The sequence below is a fragment of the Ixodes scapularis genome, unplaced genomic scaffold, assembly GCF_016920785.2.
Source record: "Ixodes scapularis isolate PalLabHiFi unplaced genomic scaffold, ASM1692078v2 PGA_scaffold7__128_contigs__length_106722199, whole genome shotgun sequence".
NCBI lineage: Eukaryota > Metazoa > Arthropoda > Arachnida > Ixodida > Ixodidae > Ixodes > Ixodes scapularis.
Genome location: NW_024609882.1, coordinates 37,852,759 through 37,859,360, shown reverse-complemented (window position 1 = coordinate 37,859,360; position 6,602 = coordinate 37,852,759).

The window sequence follows — 6,602 nt, the reverse complement described above, 5'->3', positions numbered from 1 at the left end:
GATTTGCGACGCCCGTAGACCGGTAGCGTATAAATAAAACAAAGCGTGTCGTTCTGTTTGTTGCCTTGTGCGAGACGATCATCATTTCAACCAAGACCTACCGTGATGCTACAGATGAAATGTTCAAGCCAGTCGAAGGCAAGAAATATTGCCATAGTCAAGATATGTGTGCAAGTGTTCGACGTGAGCTCTCACGCTGGTGCAGCTGTCATCAAAATGAACCGAATGTACGCGGGTCCAAAGAAAGGTACATATCAACAATGTTCGTGCGTTGCAACTATGACGCGTACTTTATCTAAAACTAAACTTATCGGTCTGCGGCTACTAACATTTTCGTTGACGTTGCTTAGATGATGTAACCATTCAGGCCTCGCATTAAAAGGTGTTGCGAACTCTTCGGTTGTTCTAGTTAATTCTGCTAAAAAGCAGTTGGATGGAAAGTCTGACAACTAGAGCATACAAGGGACGAATGAGGTCTTTATCCTGCGTTCTATGTATCGAAACATCGGTATCCTTGGTGTTATATTGCGATCAGCTGGTCGCCGATCGTCCCGTTTTCACGCATAATGTAAACAAGCCCCGGAAGCGCCAATCTCATTTCGATGTGCGTGTGCACCCCTACAAGCCTCGTTTTGGCTCTTGTTGAAAGCTTTATTGTAATAGCAATAGTCTCATCGGTCATTCGAGTTGTATGTGCCACGGTGATATCTGCTGACAAACAAGTCTGTATTAAATGCGAGAAGGAGAACGAAGGTAAAGCTTTTTTTAACTGTTTTCTTCCTACAGAACAGGGCAAAGCTTCTAAAACAAGAGCAAACTAAGCTGATATTTGAGGGTGCTCAAGAATGAATGGCAAAAGGTGCTTATGCTAAGTGGTAGATGTACGCAGTTGATTTTCTGTTTGCCTCTGCATTGTAAATTGGAAAATATGTATCAGCAGAAGACACGTGTCCTTTTGAAAATGTCTTTTATTAGGACAAAAATAGGTTTTCATACACAACCGAAGAGTTCGCAAAACCATTTAATGCGAGGCCTGAACGGTTACATCATCTAAGCAACGTCAACGAAAATTTTTGTAGCCGCAGACCGATAAATTTAGGTTTAGATAAGTACGCGTCACAGCTTCAGCCTCAAACACGCAACAATGTTGATAGGTACCTTTCTTGATGACAACTGCACCAACGCGAGAGAGCCCACGTCGTCGAACACTTGCACACATATCTTGACTATGGTATGGCAAGATTTCTTGCTTGAAGTGAAGATCATCTCGCTACGACCAGCTACGACCACCCACCGCAGCGATGCAAACGTCGAAGGGGCGCAACGCAGTCAGTCGCCGTCACCCGACGGTGCTCGTTTGGCATTCACGGCTTTCCGCCCAAGTGCTTCGTTTGTACTTGGAACCGAGTGTTATTTTCTGTGCTTGTGTGTGCTCAGTGGCTGGATATGGGCCTCAAGAGCAGTTCTTCAGGCTCAATAGCGTTCGCCGAAGAACTTCTGAAGAAAATGCCACCCAGGAAAAAAAGCACGAAGACGCAACGCACCAGCTTGCCGGACTATGCACTGGGCGCGGAAATCAGGCCCTGCGGATTATACACCAAATGCAAACTATCTAAACAAAACAAAAACATTTTTAGGCTCAAATTGGCTTCTGCGGACTATACGCTTGGACACTGGTGCCTCTTATTATGCATTGTATATTCACTGCTGTTTGTTGTGGCTTGAGAGTGCCTTCCTGTAATGATGCCGAGGAATTCACTGAACCTTGAAATAAAGATATTTAAGCACATCTCGATGCAATGTCCCTTGAAGCCAGATGGTCAGGGAAAAGGTGTGCCCTTACCTAATTTGCCAACAGCACACCAATGGTCACGATCAAAACTCACCGAGTCAATAGGCAGTTTTCCACCACAATATTGCCGTGTAATCACCAATTTGGTCCATTAAAAGTCTTGAGCCTGTAGCCTATAGCTAGGGTGTGTACTTTCCGGTGTTTATTTGTGAAAAAAATCGGCGGATGTTTTTCGGTGTTTATTTGTTCTCAAAACACCGGTGTATTTCGGTGGAACGTCTCACGACAAGGCTAAAATCGGTCAATTTCGGTGAAAAAAAGCGATTGATCACATACAGAGAGTTCCGATTTTATTCACATAGTTCATACACTTCTTCTCTAGGAAGCAACTATTTCCCACACTTGGTTATCATAGTAGATGCAAGCATACTTTCATGCTCGCATCTACACGCAAGGAACGTGCTGCCGTCATGGCAGCACGTTCCTTGCGGTTCGCAACCCGCAATTATGAAAACGCACGCTCCTGTACGACACGGACGTTGGCAGTGTCTTCCAGGAATTACAGCAACCTCTGAATACATGGCTTGCACCGACATCACTTGGCCAGACACAATGAGGAAAAGGCACGTGAGAGCCTACCCTCCACTGTGTTAATTTTTCCACAAAAGGGGGAGGGGAAAGGCGTATGAGAGCTTAGCTTCCACTGGGTTCACTAGACGCTTTTGACCCCCAGAAAGGAGGGCGGACTGACACCACCTGCAAGCCATGTATAAACACTGGAAGAATGCAGGATCCACGAGATAACACGTTCGCTAGGTCGGAAACTAGCAACGACCGGTGTTTTTCGGTTTTAACCAGGGCGTAAATATCCAACCACCGGTGTTTTTCGGTTTTAACCGATTTTATATTTTCGTCACCGACGGATGTTTATCGGTGTTTTTCGGTTAAAACCGGAAAATGCACACCCTACCTATAGCACATCCATTCTGGATCTGCAACGCTTATGCTGTAGACATGCATCATCACATGAGCATGTTTCTTATCAATCTTAGACGTAAAACGCTAGTTATGCAACGAAATTCCCATATCATCACATTTTTAGCAAATTGAATGGTCCCACCTGTCACACTGTTAGCTTTGGAAGTTAAACAATTCACAATACCACCAGTGGCATACATCGTGCCAAGCATTAGTGCCGCATGTGGCACAAAAATGTCCTAACTAGAGAAGCAAACTTAATCGATCGTGTTGATTAAAGCACTTAAGTACGGGCGAAATTATCAATCAAAGAAGGTCACTCGAAAGGGAAGTTTTCTCGCTGAACGATTATGACTTTTTATTGGGCAATGTAAGGCCGAAGACATTCACTCCGCGATCGGTACAGAAGCATTTTCAATCGGTCGTGCGTGCTAAAAACAACAAAAACAAAGGTGGATTAGAAACGCGATAGATTCGCCTTTTCACGGAGTACTTACACTCAAAATCGTTTCAACATAAAGTGACTATGGCCCACCTTGCTAGCAGCAACCTTAAAATTTATCCGTGTAGTCGTCGCACCCGTGCACCAACCGAAAGCGTTACTGCAAGCCCCTCCGCCGTCAACTTTGAGTCGCTGTTGCGTCTGAAGAACTCTGCTCTATGAGGTCCAGATCTAGCCACTGAGCACACACACAAGCACAGGGAATAATACTCGGTTCCAAGTACAAGCGAAGAACCCGGGGCGGAAAGCCCTGAATGCCAAATGACCTGCGTCGGGCGACGGAGACTGACTGCGTAGTACACAGGTTGCGCTCCTTCGACGCCTGCATCGCTGCGGCGGGTGGTCGTAGCTAGTCGTAGCAGATCGTGTCACCTCTGTTGCTCGTACCGGAACACTAGAGCCTCGTAATATTCTTGCTGCCGAAGTTTATAAGTCTACGTTCGCGGCCAACGCACTTTCACAAAGCCAACGCCCAGCGAACCTATCCCCCTCGTTCTCTTTCGGCGACCGGCCGCCAGGGCGGTGACACCGTCGCTGAAAATCCTCAATAGCGGCCATGAATCGAGCAAATCGAGCTCGATAAGGCTTAACGAGAACACCAAGTCTATTGTACGGAGCGAGAGGAGCAGCAAATAAAAACGTAACAAGAGCTTTCCGCGAACTGTATTTATTTCCGAAGCCAGCTTCCTCCTGCAGGTAAAGAAACTTACGTTTCGACAGCATGCAGTCACTCAGTCTTCTCATCTTCAGCACTGCGATGTTCAACGGAGACAACCGGCACCCAGTTCGCGCACTTTTTGTCTTACCATTGCTATTCCTTGAGCCACAATTCCTTCGTGAACCGTTGCGTCAACCGCACGTCACGAATGAATGAAAACCATTCGCCTGCAAAACCAAAAGCCGCTCTCAAAAAAAAAAAAAAAAAGCAAATCCGAAGCAACCTAGGGTGCCTTCATGTGCGCTTTGCTTAGGCTGGTGTAGGGTGCCTCAATGTCCTTCTGTTAAGGGTGATGCCACCCTTTGTAGTACCCGATGCCGACAGCACGCGCTCACGGGTAAAATACAAAGAAATCGACGAAAACAAAATGTCGCCGTAGCACAGTCAGCGCCACGAGCGCGTGCAGGGACACGTTCCTTCACGCGCTTCTGAACAAAAAATAAAAATAAAAGTGTGAGACAAAATGGCCAGATGTCTCCACCCTAAGCCAAGCGCACATGAAGGCACCCTAGGGTGGTGGCATCTCGCCATTTTGTCACACACTTTTATTTTTATTTTTTGTTCAGAAGCGCGTGAAAGAGCGTGTCCCTGCACGCGCTGGTGGCGCTGACTGTGCTATGGCGACATTTTGTTTTCGTCGATTTATTTGTATTTTACCCGTGAGCGCGTGCTGTCGGCATCGGGTACTACAAAGGGTGGCATCACCCTAAACAGAAGGACATTGAGGCACCCTAAAGCAACCTCTTGGCTTACCTCAGCACGGTAACACGAAATTTTTGCGTAGCCGCGTAGCGTAAAAGGATGTTAAATCGCTATGAAATCGCTTGCCACCAGATGGCAGGGTCAAGCAGAGTAATCGCAAATAGCTAGGCTAGGTGGCGCTACAAAAAAAGTTTTTATTTTTTTACGCCACAATTGCGCTTCCTCTAACACATGTAGACACGTTACGCACACTATAAGCATCAGGTGAACATATATTGAGCGCATACACATGCATCGCACATACAAATATCAATACAACAGCACACTAACCCGATCACTACTCCCGAGCTCCGCGTTTCCGCCTTTTATACTGGTCGTTTTGAACGTACGGAATTTTTCAGTGACTCCCTAAGCAATCAAAAATATTCCCAGCATGTTCATTTTTTTCCAGCAATGTCATACATCTGAGACTATTTTTAATGGCTCAGGGGATGAATCTTGTATTAAAAAGAAAACGCTCAAGGGATGAATCTTGTATTAAAAAGAAAACGCTCGATCATGCCGTAATTATTTGAAAGCCAATAAATTGAGCCGCTCCAATGTGGTTCCAAGCCATGAGTTTGTTTTCCAGCACGGCCCTTCGTAGCCAGTATTTCTATTTTAGTGTTTGTTTTGCTATTTGTGCTGTTCGCGTACGGCTGCAATTGCCGTCTTGAATTAATCTTTGTAGAGCGGATATTCACTCAGCTGGAAGTGATGCTTCACGGGCAGAGAAATCGCTTTTCGATCAACTTGGATGCAGTCAAGGCCGCGACTTGCGGCAGGGGTTAAGTGCACGGAACTACGCCGTTGCGAGCTCGAAAACTTCTAGCGCTCATCCCAGCGCGCCACTTGGAGGGCAGTTTCTACAGGAACCGTAGCATATTTAAACAGTAAAATAAAGGATAGCGTTTTTCTTTTCGATTTTACGTTTTTATTTTTTTTTTTATTTTGCTAAACTTCAATTTTAAATATACGTACTTTCCGTCATAATTTCGTACTGTTCAGTCTTTTAACCAGAGCGAAATCGCTCTCGGGGACCGACAGTCTCATTGGCCACTGTACGATAGGAGCTTACCGTTCAGACAAGCGTTCCAACATGACTATCCACACGTCGATCGACTGCACCTAATCCTTCAAGTGGTCTTAAACTGTTTAATGTAAAGCGGAATGTCATCCTGCGACACCCCGCCCCTCCGATCACGGCCCGACCAACGGCATCAATGCCCGACAGTTTACGTCATCTCATCTTGTTGTTACACCACTGATACGCGAACACACGGTCACATCGGCGATAATTCCAGTCTTCTGTTCACAACCCACAACACTGCCATCACGATGTTGCTGACACGCAGAAATACAGAACCACGTAGACGATGTTGCTGACACGCAGAAATACAGAATCACGTTGAACGCCGGTTGGCACTCGGCACGGGACAACAGAACCGAACTCAGCACGGAAGGCACCCAGGCAGCCGGCAGGAAAACCTGCCTGCCTTGGACGCAGTTCCTGCGATTTCCATAACGTCGAAAACATCGACACAGTTCCTCGTGGTTTCGCTTCTGTAGAGACTGTAGACTGTAGTTCCGCGTGTGTCCCGCAAATCGGAGACGGCCGTCTTACCCAGTGTATGTAGCGCTGCTGGCACTGCTCCGGAACTTCACTGTTTCTAGCGGCTTCGTTTACTGGTTTGATAAAATTAGTGGTAAAAACGTCAATGTAACCGAAATGTTCTGCACGTTTGTACTAGAAGACAGACGTACAGGCGGCCTTCGCCTGCCGCTGAAGCTCAATCAACTCAACATTAATTTATTAAACAACGTGCGCGATGTCCTCGAAAAACGAAACCGAAAGAAGATGAGTCGGGAGG